Consider the following 15,339-nt stretch of genomic DNA (forward strand, 5'->3'; position numbering starts at 1 on the left):
GATACATCCATCCAAGCAGATCCATTCATCCAGATCCAGGGAGAAAGGAGAAGAGGCAGCTAACCCCATCCAGGAGAGCCCAGTGGCAAGATCCCTTACCCAGCACCCCATCCTGGATAGCCCAGTGACCAGATCCCTTGGCCCAGCTGTCGCAGTGACCAGATCCCTTGGCCCAGCCATCCACAGTGACCAGATCCCTGAGCCTAGCTGTCCAGAGACCTCGCTGGCTGTCCAGATTCCCAAACTCAAGCTTATATTGTAAGTAGTACATAACCCCAGTCCCCAAACTGCGTATCCCGCTCTTTTGACCGTGGCACCCCATTGAAATCCCATTAAAAATCACAAATTGCCAGTATAATCCGTTCACCTGTCCATAGACAAATCTGTATTAGCTGGTGTCCGGTCAAAGGCTTGACTACAAAAGGATCGAATGCAATAGGGTCGACGCAATAGGACCGAAAACAAAAGGATCACATTTTTTTTTAATTATATATATTTTTGGGGGGTTTTGTATAGGTAAAAAAAGTGGGGTTTGCCACCAAAATGGGGGTTGGGGGAGGCCCCCAAAAGAAAATGTAAAAAAAATAATATATCTTTTTTTTGATCCTTTTGTTTTTGGTACTTTTCATTCGACCCTTTTGTCATTCGATCCTTTTTAATCGATCCTTTGACCTATAACCGTACTAGCCCATGTATGTTAGTGTATTCCTTTGATAAATATTTCTACAGTCTGTATAAATCCTTAGCAATTTTTTCCAGTAAATCAATTAATTCCCCTATAAAGAGATTCACTGTGAGTTGGTTGACATTCGAAATCAACCACCTCATGTCAAGTGCCTTTCTTTAATAATTATAGTCATTAAAATATAGCCTCAACAGAATTAGTCTTTAGGCCTCATCATGAGTTTGGCAGTAACCCTTAAATGCGGCGGTAATCCTATTACCGCCGCATTGAAGGGTCCACCAAAATTCATGCTTGGTGGATTTCCCCCAGCACTGAGCTGGGGCAAATCCGTTGCATATAGCGCTGGCGGTAATAGCGCTGAACATTCCCCATTGGGCCCAATGGGGAATGGGAAATTCCTGAATGGGCCCAATGGGGAATGGGGACTTACCGTGCCGCCAAACCCATGATCCACCACTAATAGCGCAGGGGATTTGGCGGTAGGGCTAATAGCCCCGGCGGTATTAGCGCCCAACTCATGATAAGGCCCTTTGTGTAACAAAAACCGAATTTGCCTGTGTATTGTGTGCTTTCCTACCAATTTCCAATTTGCATTATCCCAAAAAAAAAGAACGTAGTCCACTTGAGAGGAATCCCTTTTATCAGAATCCTATCTGTTATGTGCACCTGTTCCTTACCCTGAAAACCGATTTTATATTTTGACAGCCAAGCCCTTTCCGTGGCTGTGTAGAAACAAATTGTCATTCTGCTGCATGTTTTTTCTTTTGCATTTTTCTTTTCAAAAATCAATTTTCTTACCTTGTGTTCACATTAGTTTAGTTTAGTTTAGTTTATTATTTGTATAGCGCCGCCTGGCCCTAGGGCATCCAGGCGCTTGCGATGAATACAACAAGAATAATACAACAGAAATGTACAAACCGATTACATATTTACAAATTTGCAGTCTTGGTGCATGCTAGTAAGGTAGGGCTAGGCAGTTTACGTTTCTTGCCTTGCTTCCCTGCTTAGTAGTCTGTGAGCTTCCTTATCTCTCGAGTGCAGCAACACAAATTTCTATCCTAGCTATCCCACCGCGGTTGCAAACTGCTGTGCGAGTAATACGTGAAATCCCAGTATGCCGTTTTGCTAATAAATAATGTGTTCATTTTCTTTTCTGGCCTCCCATCTTGGGGTGGTGGGCTAAATCCTAAATCTGATTTTTCCCTCTTCATACTGACTCCCTGTCACTGCCTTCCATCCACAAAGAATTTAGTTAGCAGATGTTTGGGGGTGAGTGTTGCAGGGGGGAGTGCTTAACCTGAAAGCTATCTGTTGCTTTTAAAAACGATTCTTCTTTTATTTGCTATGAAAGGTTTCCGTATATTGTATTAGGAGTTTGAATTAACTATATTGTGGGATTTTTGCATTTGTATTGCCACAACCTTGGTGGCTGCTGCCCAATTGTTTGATTTTGCTTGATTTTTCATTTGACCATAAAATTTATAAATATCATATTGTGACACGCCGGCCTGGGTCCTGGTCCATCGCGATACAGTGTGCTTGTTAAGGTGGGTGCGAGACGGGTTGGGGCTACTCAAATAAAGAACCTGAGGTCGCTGAAAGATAAAAAAAAGGTTTTTATTGTGCGCCACATTCATTGTCAGTGGAAAGAGTCACATTATTGCACATTATTTGCTCCTCTGAAATGTAATGGTCCTACAAGTGCACAGCTAACTCATCCCAGGGCACACTGGCATTTGATGCATCACTAAGGTACTCTAAGAACCATATCACTTTCCATGCACTCTATGCACTCACGCACACACCTTTCAATAAACTCACCTATGCCTGGCCACCTGGAGTCGGCTTGAATCTCTGCCTTGCTCTTACTTATGACCATGTGTCCTTGACGTCCCATACTCACAGCCTTGTCTCGCATTCCCTGGATAAACATAGCCATCTTGAATTCCTCACTCATTCCTGAGACGTTTTTATTCTCCAATTAAACACCAACCCTGCTCCACCACTCTTCTCAATTCCACATATCTATCATCTGTCTGGCATGCTGCATCCCAAGAATTCTTTTCATTCCACCATCTACAACACAAATCTCCTTTACATCACCCTGCTCAGAAAGGTAGTAACATTGCAAAGAGACAACAAGCAACGTTGGTTATCGGCCTATTGAAATGAGCAGGGCCTTTGCTAGGCATGGGCAAAATGTGCGGTCGTCTGGGGCCAGGCGCCAATGGGGGACCATCAGGCAGCAGCTGTCCCATGCAAGGCCCTTCAGAGTCACGTTTCATTGTTTTCAGGGATGCATTGAAATGAAAAGCTCCTTGTTTGTGGTGGATGCACAAGCATGGGGTGCGGAATAGCTCATTGCAGTGACTCATTGCGTGTAGCAACTTGTCCCCCAAGTAAGGGCGGCTGCTGCATGATAAGAGCAGCAATAGCAGCACTTGTGTCTGGAAGCACCAACGTAGCTTCAATCCGCTACATAAATCTGTCTCTCCTAGCGAAAAAATTAAACCAAGTCACTAAATAAACCAGATTTTTAAGCCAAGTATGTTTTGCCAATTATGCGCAAACCATTTTACTTTTTTTCGTACATTTTCAAATTTCTTTGACATCATTCATAATAATCATTCATTATAAGGTCATAACTATATACATGGCTACGCAAAGACGTGACTAAAAGGAAGCGACTATCACACTGCTTGTTTTGCTGTGGATTTTAGATTTGAAAACACAGATTTAAATCCAAGCAGAAATTCCACACTCCCACAATACTTTCTCCCTCTTGACTTGAACAATAGAGCTACAATCATCTTCTTTGCTGGTGTGTTTCTATAAGTGTTTGTGTATTTGTGAGTTGGGTTTATTATGTGATGTGTGCACTTTTCGACTCACCTCTATCAAAAGTAGTGTTCTGTCTCCTGAAACAAGTATTAATACATTTTGGTACCAAGGAGGACATGTGGTTTAGCACCAAAATCGCAGACAGGTTTTAAACCTCGGCTTCATTATTAAACTAAATTGTGTGATCCTGGGCAAATCATCCTATCTCATTATGCCTTAGAGCACAAAATATGGCGGCCCTCTTAAAAAAAGAGGTCACGGTTTAATAGTTGTGTGGCTCCCTACTTGTCAATGAGTGTAGCGAATGCCTATCCAAATATTGTGCATCACACAGGTATTCGTGGCTTAGCTTACTCATGACATCTTCTTGTAATGTAACTTTCCATGATGACTCTTGACATCATAATGAGGTTGATGTAACTTACAATGATGTCACTACTTATTAGCAGCCCAGGCATGGCATTTTGCCGCGCAGGGCCTTGCAAATCCTTGAACCAGTCCTGGTGGCGTTGTTCCGAGGGTGCGGCGCTGGATAACAATGCCATGGCATTGTGTCGGGCGAGTGATAAGACACAGGCATAGCCTGCCACATGCGTGCTAGCTTGCCACAAGACAATCAAATCCCCGCCGCAGTGGAACAGCTATTTTCGAGCAGCGTCAACAAAGTTTCCCTTTGTTCTGACTCACAGCATTTAATCTCTTAACACAAGTAATCGTGTTACAACTGCATGCCAGATATGTGTTTTGTTGATGCCTTATTTCAACAGGTACCTTCGATGTGACGAATCAGGTTTCAGGGTGGGCTAAGCACGAAGATTAAAACGCTCCACGCCCACTTTTTCTATGCATGGAATGCCATCATGCCGTGAGGTTCGGGATTCATGGAAAAAGCACCCTTATCCTCAGGCCTTTTCGCCAGCAAGCATTGGGACTTGTAGTCTCGCTTTTCCAAGTGTGGTTATAGGCCTACAAATCCCAGCATGCAACGTGCAGCTGACTAAATACAGGCTGACAGTGGCCTCCACGATATGGGGCCATTTGGCATGCATGGCACCTCCATTAAATCCTGCCATAGGGAAGGTCTGCAACCTTGTGGTTCTCCTCATCTGTTGGACTACAAATCCCATCAGCCCTAGCCAGTATAGTCAATGGTGACGGATCACGGGAGTCGCAGTCTCAAACATCTGGAGATGTGCAGGTTTGCGGACCCCGGTGCTATATTCTGAACCACAAATCTTTTTCTCATGTTCCTATGCACGGCTTTGCAGCTGCGGCTAGACATGTCATGGATGGATCTGAAATTAGGCTTGACTACCCTTGTTCTGTAATAATAAAGGGCTTGGAAATGGTGGTTGCTAAGCTAACCCACACTCAATGGCTCTAATTGTATAGCTCCCAGAAAGACAACAGGCTAAAGCAACACCTACTTCTAAATCACCCCTCTGGATTAAATCCTGTGGCCTTGCAGCAAATGAGATGCTTTGACACATCTAGTGCATGCATGTCAACAGCAGCAGGCGTAACATGTGCCTGTCCAACAAGGCTCACCGATCACAGGCATACCTGGCTGATCGCTGGATAGCTCAGTTGGTTCAGGCACCTGCTGGAGGATCCAAATGACCTGATGGGTGTCATGTTTCTATCCTGGCGAAATCAACTCAGTAAGAGTAAATGTCAAATACATGTGCTTGGTAATTGCACAATCAGGTCATCTCCAGGGTGGAAAGCACTTTCCAGCTTTATTGTTATTAATTGAAATATTATCAGATGGAAACATGGCAATGTGGTGACACACAACGCAACGTTCTATCTTTCTGTTTGCTTTCCATAAATAAACAATAGCGGGCACCACAACTTTGATTTACAGCATCATGTCGTTCGCATCTGCTTAGTCTTATTTCTAGTTTTATGTAAATATTGTATCCCAGAATGCAACTGGAGGAATCGTCTTCTCTACATTGAAATCCACTGCTCCCTTGTCACTCTTGACCAACTCTTGACCCTTCTTGCCCAAAGAAAGGTGGCGGATGAGCTTAAGGTGATTGTGATGTGGGTGAGGTCCAGGGGCATTTCAGCTCTCACCCTAATTCAAAGGAGAGAGTGTGCCCTGCAGTAAATCAAATAGACATCGCTATCAAGTAAGTCTGGTTCTTCATGCTGGACGATTTGGGGATGGTATTTGGAATTCAGGAAGATTCCAAGACCTTCTGAAGGGAACCAAATATGGAAAAAAGGTTGGAGCGGCGTTAGTCCAGTGTTTGTGTAAAAGAAATGTGGGTGATGCCCACACTCCTGCAGGAGCCCAGAGGGTCACCTCGCTGGTCAATAATGCTGATAGGCCAGAACTTTATGCTGAAGCCTGGGGGAGCTCAGAACACGTATTCTCAACAGAGGACATGTGTGGGTGCACAGGTATGCCCACAAACAAACCAAAGCTAGCACCACCTCAACCTGGTTCCATATCACTTTATCATCAGTAATTACATTGTGTTAAATTACTATGGAAGAATTACTGCAAAATTTTACTTTGAATGAGTTTTTATTTTGGGCGTTACACCCACACACCTCCTTCGCTTTCATTACTATTTATTTGCATTTTTAAAGCGCTCACACAGCCCGGGGGCATCCAGATGCTGTTACAGGAATATGTTGCTTAGTTGCGTATTTATAACACGCTTGAAACCCGGAGGTTTCTAAGCACGGACCCCGGGCACGAACCTGTGTTGCTTCGTGTCGTTTGGTTTCCAAGGCGAACACGTTGCCGCTGAGCTACACTCCGGGGACATTACTACCCCTACCCAAATCCCTCGCCGTCCCATTGTTATCCCTTGACCCATATATGCCCATATTTGTTGAAGCAATTTCAAAGTAATTACTTCGTAATAAATGACCACAAAGTAATTACTGTCAATAAAGCAATGGGATACCCTCACCCAAGCTACCAGAGGGAAGAGATTTCAGGTGGAAGTAAGGGGGTGTTTCCCAGGTGTCTGGGATGCAGGATACATCCAGTCCTCTCGTGAAACAGAGAGGTAGGACAATCTGGCAGGGGACTTATTGTCGAAGAAGTAGTCAGCAGCACAATATTGTCAAGGTAGGAAACTTGCACAAACATACGCGGTGGACCCAGCGCTTGGAGACATACTGCGAGCTAGGATTCTTTAAAAAAAACAAAGGGGTTCCACAAGTGTAACACTTTGAGAAGTGACCCTAAGAAACAATAGGGAAAGCAAATAATTTGTTTTTCTGGAATTCTATACAATAATTGCTAGACTCATTAAAGGTTTATTTCAGGCACACTTCAGGGGGAGAGTCACTGATTTAGTCTGTTCTTAAACACCTCAAATTCACAATGCAGACAAAACCCTCTAAAACGCATTTAGAGTAGAATAAGCATTCCTTTCGGAGTATGTATTGTGCTTTCGCAAGGTGCAGTTATAGCATGTTTTTTTCTACCGATACATATGGTGATCCATTCTTGTATGAAATGTATATCACGTTACTGTGTGATGTCACTTCCGCTACCCCAGGCATTTTGGTGAAATGATGTCCCTGAAATATTCCATGAGATTCCGACACACAGTTGGTGGTATTTTAGAAATGGGAAGATTTAAAATACCATCTGGAAAGAATACTATTTGTATTTGCTATTTGTATGTATTTGTTATTTATATAGCGCCTTAGGCCGAGGCTAGATAAACCTGCTTCATATTGTGAAGAGAACTATGTTATAAATAAAAAAGAAGAAAATAATACCATTGGTGTTCGCTTAGCAGAGGGAATGTGGCGGTTCATTCCTTGAATAAGTTAAGCTGAAGCAGGTGAAATCGTACAGATACTTGGGGATCAAATGAACTGGAGAGAACCTCTTGACTCAACATTAATAGAAACTATACCAGTATTTTGCGGCTTATCACACTCTAATAGTCTTGACTGGGGCTTATGCTTAGTGCAGTGAGGAAAGCCTGTGTTTTAACCGTTTCAAGCGCCATGTTGTATGGACGTACTATGTGGTTTTGTCCAAGGATGCACTCAAAATTGAATACATCTGAGGGCGCATTTTGGAGAGAGGTGCCGGGGCCCCATGTCTGTCCCTAAAATTGGGGTTGGCAAGGCTTCCTTTATGAAGAAACTGTCAGAATGGAATGTACCATCTTTAGTAAGCAATGGCTCTTCTCTGTTTTTAGGACGTTCTTTGAGGGGGATCCGCGCATTGCTATGGGGAGAGACTTTGCAGGCTGTGTTGGCTAAGGCTGGTCATCAGGTATGGGAATCAGTCCTTGAACAGGCCTTGGCTCTGGCTGAGAAGGAATTCTCTGACCGAGGACTTAAAAGCGGTAATCGTGTGGCATCCTCAGGCGGATGTTGCTATAGTTTAACACACCTCGATATCAGCTCTCTCTTGTCTTCCCACCGTACGAGGAAGCTCGCAGACAATCGATATCTCTTGGTAAGGTTGGGTCAACTGAAAGCAAAGGCAGTGGTAGGAGCCTGGCGTACCCAACCATGGGAGGAACATGAATGGCAATGCAACAATCTGTGCGTCCAAACTGTTGGGCATGCCCTGCCCATCTGGTGCCTTCCTGGTTGCCGCTCTTTTTCCCCACTTAGTAAGCCCCGCCCACCTGGTGCCTTCCTGGTTACTGCTCTTTTTCCCTACTTAAGGAGCCCTCCAGCCTCTTTTCCTTTGTAGATGGGGAGCAGGTGCAAGTGGATCTAGGTCACCTGGCCTAAGCCCCACCCATGTGGTGCCTTCCAGGTTGCCGCTCTTTTTCCCCACTTAGCAAGCCCCGTCCACCTGGTGCCTTCCAGGTTGCCGCACTTTTTACCCACTTAGCAAGCCCCGTCAACCTGGTGCCTTCCAGGTTGCCGCTCTTTTTCCCTACTTAAGCAGCCTTCCAGCCTCTTTTCCTTTGCAGAAGGGGATCAGGTGCAAGTGGATCTAGGTCACCTGGCCTAAGCACCACCCACCTTCGTAGCCCTGCCTCTTCCTTCCTGCTCTTAACTCTTAGGTCAAGGGCATGTCTCGCCCGGGCGTCCGGACTGAAGGGCAGATGAAGAAAAGGGCAATTCCTGTTTGGACCTGTTCGGACTAGGAGGAACCCGGACCTGAACCCCTGCTCAGACAGCAGGTAAGTATGCACCAACATTTGTTTACTCCCTCTGTCCCCACAGGCCATCCCCACCCCCTCTGCTCTCCCCGTAATGTTCCCTTGTGCCCCCCACCCTTCTCCCACACAGGTTTTGCCTGTTTTGCTTGATTCATCTACCCTGCTCCCCCTCCCCAACCCTCCAGCCTACTTCTGCAGGAGTCTGTCCGGATACATTCTGGTTTCACCATCACCGTCTTGACAATGCTGGACTTGACTTTTATGGACTTCATTGTTTCACAGTGCATCATTCTTTCTCAACTCTCGTGCTGAACTTCCTTAGCATCTTGTGCCCTGAATCATGATGTTCCCATCTTAACCTTGTATCCTGGCTTGCAACATTATGTGTTACTACTGACTTCTGCAATTGTATTCGCTCTCCCCTCTTGCTTCTCCACTCTTTTTGACTGCTTTCTCTCTGTTCTCTCCGCCTCTCCCTTTCTCCCTTTTCCTATCTCCTCCCCACCCCCCCTTACTTTCTTCTAAGCACTTACTCTATCAGAATTGTCCCTGGACCTAGCATGATAGCAACCTCATCTGTCTCCTCCCCCTGCCCTTACTTGCCCCCCCTCCAGCACTATCTGAAATGTTGTCAGGCCTAGTACAATAGTCGCTTGTTTTGTTCCTCCCCTGCCTTTCTGCACCCCTCTCCCTCACCTTTTATTTTTCTCCGGCTCTCCCAGAAATGTCATCAGGCTTAGTATCGTAGTTGCCTGTCTGTATCCATTTCCTTCCCACTCTCCCCCTCCCTTCCATATCTATGTCTTAGCTCTTGCACTATCTGAAATGTTGTCAGGCCGAGTATGATAATTAATTTCACGTCCTTACTGTTCATTGCCTGTAAGAATGTTATTGTATATTCCCTTGTTCCCTCCCTTGCCTTGAAGAGCTTTGAAACACATTGGACCTCATTACAAGGTTGGAGGTAGCCATGCCGTTTTCACTGGCATGGCTACCCCCAAACTCGACTCCAGCTCCGGGTCCTGCGAAAGGAGAATTACCGGGCCTTTCCGACCTCAGGGGACCCGGTAATTCACCTTGCGCGGGAGCCGGTGCCGGTACGTCCCCATTCCCATTTGAGCCCCCATAGGGCTCTATGGGAATGGGGAGGATGGTAGCAGCGTTACCGTTCATAATGGTACCGTTGCTACCATCTAGTCCTGCTCACGGGTGCCGGTACGGCCACCTGGTCAGACCAGGTGGCTGCAAGTGCACCCTCGAGCAGAACTCGTAATGTGGCGGTACGGCAACACTGGTGCCGGTAGCACTACCAGAGCAGTTGTCACTGTACCACCACAGTCGTAATGAGGCCCCTTGTGGATAGGCGCTATATAAATAAACCATCACATCGTATCATATCATATCATGTGTGTGCAATCGGTATTATGGAGGTAGGGATAGGTTTTTAAAGTTGATTTGTAAAGAACTCAGTGTAAGGGCATGTCTTGCGGCTATGCGCCTCCTTCTAAGAGGAGAGAATGTGCAGGCCACTTCTCATCTTTTTAATTTCTTTAATTATGTCAATAAAAGGGGACCCACTTTTTAGAGGCAGTATAGAACATCATGCATGTATATTAGATATCTGTAGAATAGCCAGCCTTTGATTTCCTTTTACACTTGGTTTTGCTCTACGTTTGGAGAGGAAATGACTGTTTGGCTGTTGTTTATTGATTGTAAATGTGTTTAATCAATACCAAGAAAGAATATAAACAAACCCTGTATGCTTTTACCATTACTGGTACCCTCGTAATGAAGCACTTGTCTCAACTTGTGAATAAATCTGGTGAAAGCAAATGCACCTCAGAATCGTCTGGGTGTTTAGCATAGAAACTAACAGAACCCCCAGACTCTGTGTTGAGTGGGCAACATTGGCAGAATGGCATTGTAGGATGTGCAAATGGCAAGGGGGGCAGTACAACACTTCAAGATAAAAATCCATACTGAAAGAGAACATTCCAACAGAGATCTCTTGATTTCTTGATCTTTGTAAAATCAACATACCCTGCCTGCGTAGTCTAGGAGAAGCAGTCCAGTGTCTCAGACAGAGACTGTAAAAATGGGGGGGACAATAAAAACCCTCTTTTTTGTTTATGGGGGGGCTGACTCTAGAGGGTAAACAAGTAACAGAAAAAACAGGTGCAGAGTCAAAAGGCTACCCCTCTCTTTGATGCACAGGAGGTGCAACCACACTACAGAAGGCTAGGTTAAATTAGAAACTAGCCAATAGATCACAAGACTGAACAGGTAAAACAAAGTTCATTCATACTAACGATTAAAAGAGCAAAATAAAAAAAACAGGGACTACATAATTAGTCTTGCACAGAGTTAAAAAAGCAGCAAGCAAACAGTTCTGTATATTGTGTGGTTAGTTTCACACTTGCTATTACGAACCATACAATATACAGAACTGTTTGCTATTTGCTTGATGGTTTTTTAACTCTGTGCAACACTAATTATTTAGTCCCTGTTTTGTTCTTTTGCTCTTTTAATCGTTAGTACGAATAAACTTTGCAAACTTTGTTTCACCTGCTCAGCCTTGTGATCACCATCTTATGAAGCCTGTGAACAGGGCCCTTTAATATTTCTAACTGCCCAATGCCACAAATGATCATGAAGCCTCCACACAGAAGCTACAGTTATGTCAGGCAAGAGTACACAATCTGATTTATTTATTTTATTGTTCATTTATTTTATTGTTCATTTATTGCTTAATACCAACGAGTGGTGTATAAGCAAGGGATTGGGGATTCAAACCTGTGTTGTGCTGCGTTGTCATGATTCCAAGACAAACCCGTTGCTTCTGAGCCATCTTTCCTGAGCTATCATGATATTCATGCAGGAACCCATCTTCTGACAGGCACCCATGTTTCTTCAATTGTATACATCCTTAGATCTACCACTGTCACTCATATGTGACAGTTATTTGGTCTAGCTGGTTATTGTCAGTAATGGATACTGGAATATGCGGCTCTTGCTAAACTACTACATATTCTGGCAAGTCTAGATACTCCTAAACCATTATTATGGCGTCCTGAGGAAGAAAAGGCATTGAGAACAATTAAACACACTGGCCCTCATTAGGACCCTGGCGGAGTGGGTTTCCGCCAGCGCTAATCGCGGCGGACCCGTCCGCCGTACTACGAGTTCCCTTAGCGCCATGGAGGTTTTCTCCGCCTGGTTTTACCGGGCGGAGAAAACCATGGCGCTAAGGGACCTCGTTGTTAATTACGCCGCCGTACTTTACGGCGGCGTAATTAACTCCTTCCCCACTCCCATTATACCCTATGGGGCAAGAATGGGAATGGGGAAGGGTAAAATGGGGATTGGGGATTTACCGCTCCGCCAAGGTCGGCATGGGGTGGTAAATCCGCCAACCCCCATGGCGCTATCGGCGGCTTTCCGCCATGCTCCGCGGTGCATTTAGCACCGCGGATTCCGCCAGGGTCGTAATGAGGGCCACTCTCTCCAATGTAGCATTCTTTGGCCTGCCCAATTACAAGGATTACCTTGCATACTCTCTGTCATGAGTGGGGTGGGTTTGCTCAAGCTGTATTAACACATCATCACCAAGATAAACATGGCATTTGGAACATGGAACCAGACATTGAAAAATGATCATGGAATGCTGCAGTGCACCTATTATATCTTGGTCACCTCAGGTGCTGCTCGGATGGCGATCTGGTTTTTCCAAAGGTATTGTTGGCTTTTTCTGCCCATGTGCACCATGGGGTTGAGCACATGACCAAACTGGAGATGGTTGATGATTTAAAGAAAAACTTTAATTCACTATACTTTTCTTCTGCAGCTACTGCAGATTAAATGTATAGTGAATACCAAGTCTGTTTAAAATCATCAACTCAGTGTTGCAAAGCAGTAAAAATGGCCACTGGAACACATCTCCCGTCAGGGAGACCATTTGTACAATAATTAGACTGATTTCTCTAAATGGCTACATTTTGTGGATTTGGAAGAATGCTACCCCTGCAGGAAGGCAGATAGAAAGACCATGGTGTAAACACTTATCAAAGTCTTTGAGCTTCTCCTTCTATAGGGGTGCACACTTTACAGACACATTTTTAAGAAGCTTTGTACAGCCTTACAGATTCAGAAAAAGCTCCAGTGCCCACATCATGCATAATCAGCAGGGGGAGAACGACAATATGTAATCCTGATAAATAACCTAGCTAAGATATATACTGACACAAGTTTGAGATGGCCATGCATGCTCCCATTAGCTCTTATGGGCATGTGGGCCATGTGCAACCAGAAAGCAGGTCTTAGCATCATGAAATGCTCCTGGGTCATCCATCTAAAGTACTTTCTAGCAGCACCGCCAATCGCTTTAACACTGACAAACATTCCCCTACCTGATGATATAATTCTGAAATACTTCCAGGCACTAATGAAAAGTATCTGATCTAATCATTCACAGGTCATGGAAGCACCACTAAAAGACCCGGAACAAGTGTATCACCTACTGGAACCCAAGCACTGGGTGTATGTAAAAAGACATTAGCGAAAGACTGCCCTAGCACCATGATGGAAGGTTCCCTGATGCTGACCATAAACCCTACTGTTAAGTACCAAGAACTAACCACCTGGTACATGCATCACAGTGTAAGAATACAGCGGTTCCCGAAGATTCTCTACCTTCTACTGGCCACTGGTATTCTGTTTGCTTCACTATTGTTTATTATTGTACTAAAAGGTGTATTTAAATGTGATGATTCTGGTGAATGTTTTAAAACCAAGGGACAAGGAGCACAGACTCATCTAAAAAGAAATTGCCAAACTGCCAACACTACTGACATAGAAGCATCAGCCAATGCAAAAACGTGACTCCAGTGGAGGAAGCAGAAGGTTGTTGCTTCACAAGCAGGGGAACTGTGGGTATGGAGGAACTTCATCTTGTGTGGTACATTATATATTGGGCTTTATTCCGGATCAATTTTATTATTTAAAAAACAAATACCAAAGCCCAAAATACCGATTTCTTTTTGCCACACATTTCCACGCAATTATATGAGGGGGGAGACCTCTCTGCAGCCCCTCCCCCATGCTCCCCATGCATTATGGATTACCCTGACCCATCCCCCTACATATAATTGCATTGAAACTGCACAGTAAACAATTTGGCATTTTCGGCCTCTGAATTTCCTTGCCACGAAATTATGGGGTGATACCCTTTATTCCTACTGGAGCTGAGTGTGCATTGGGACATGTTCATGGGAAAGCTACAACCTTCTAATCTGGGTTTCTGATGATGATATTAAAAAAAGTGTTTTCTGTAACTACTCTTAGCATGCCTGAATCTGTTAACCCTATACTCCCTACCACTACGACTTCTCACATCACTGCCATATATGTAGATGACATTGAATGGCCTATGCCCTGTCACATGAGTAACCTGATGTTACATTGCACTAACACTTTATATTTTGAAGACCAGGGAAAGAAATGCCAATTACTAATCCAATTCCATGCAAATGGTAAGGTAGAAACCAATGTATATGACATTTCGACCAATGTAACCCTCCCGAGAGGGTCTCATTTTTCCACCCCTGCCCCTCTTTGAAGAAGTAGATTTGGTTGCTGTTCCCGGCTACTATGAGATTAATGTTGAAGGGGCACCTATTGTTTTTTGAAAACTCCCCTAATGTACTGACACTTTCACTAAGTGTGTGTGTTCCAAAAAACCTAGAATTCCATGCATTGAGATGCTCACAGTTCCACATGCAACTTGCACACAGTTCCAATATTGCATTCCCAATACCCTGAATGCAACATATTCTGGGATATTACTATTGAAGCAGCCCAACAACTTTGGCAAGTGACACTGGTCAAAGGAGATGTAGTGGGGTACAGATGGAACATTCCGAGTGCTCCCCAAGCAGCCATATTTTTCCTACCGTTGTTTGGATTCTAAGTAACCTCTAATTTTCCCAATTGTTCTTTGGATGCAGCTAATTAGCTAACCCAGCAGAGAGCTGTTTTCTACTTGAAGGAGGAGAGATTTAGAAGTACATTTTTGGATGGTGCAAACTCCGATGTTACAGTGTGAAATGTTTGTAAAGGCCAATTGCACAATGAAAAGTTAGGATAGTTAGAAAAAACACCAGGCTGTATAACTGGAGTGCAATTGACTAATGTTGGTGCAAGTCTCAAAGAACTGCAGATGATCTCGGATCTGAAAGTGATGATTAAATACCTGCTAAAGAATTACATTCTGAATATCACTTCTGCAGGTGAACATATAAAATGGGACACAACATGATCAAAAACACAGGACTTTCGAGTGACCAGCTGCAAAATATCCTTGATGAAATTAAGCACTAAGCCTGGCCAAAGGCTCTCACAAATGACTCTGGAATACTGCCTGATCTCACTGGAAGTTCTCTGCATGGCAGTACACGTGCTCAAAGTTCCCATTGCATTGCAGACCAGTTCATGGGTTCTGGTTCCCTCTCAACAAATACTGGCAGGCCCCTGAGTGAGACGCCAATGGAATGGGTCACTCATCATGAGATTTGTAACATAAAGATTCTTGCAGGACCAAGGCTTTTTGTCATGAGTGCTCAGGGATAACTCCTGATGTGTGGCTATGAGTAGGGAAGCACTGGCAGTTCTTGCCAATGGAACCTCCACAGCTGTAATATATGGGTA

This window comes from Ambystoma mexicanum, chromosome 1q (assembly GCF_040938575.1).
Source record: "Ambystoma mexicanum isolate Mex_15411 chromosome 1q, UKY_AmexF1_1, whole genome shotgun sequence".
Taxonomy (NCBI): Eukaryota; Metazoa; Chordata; class Amphibia; order Caudata; family Ambystomatidae; genus Ambystoma; species Ambystoma mexicanum.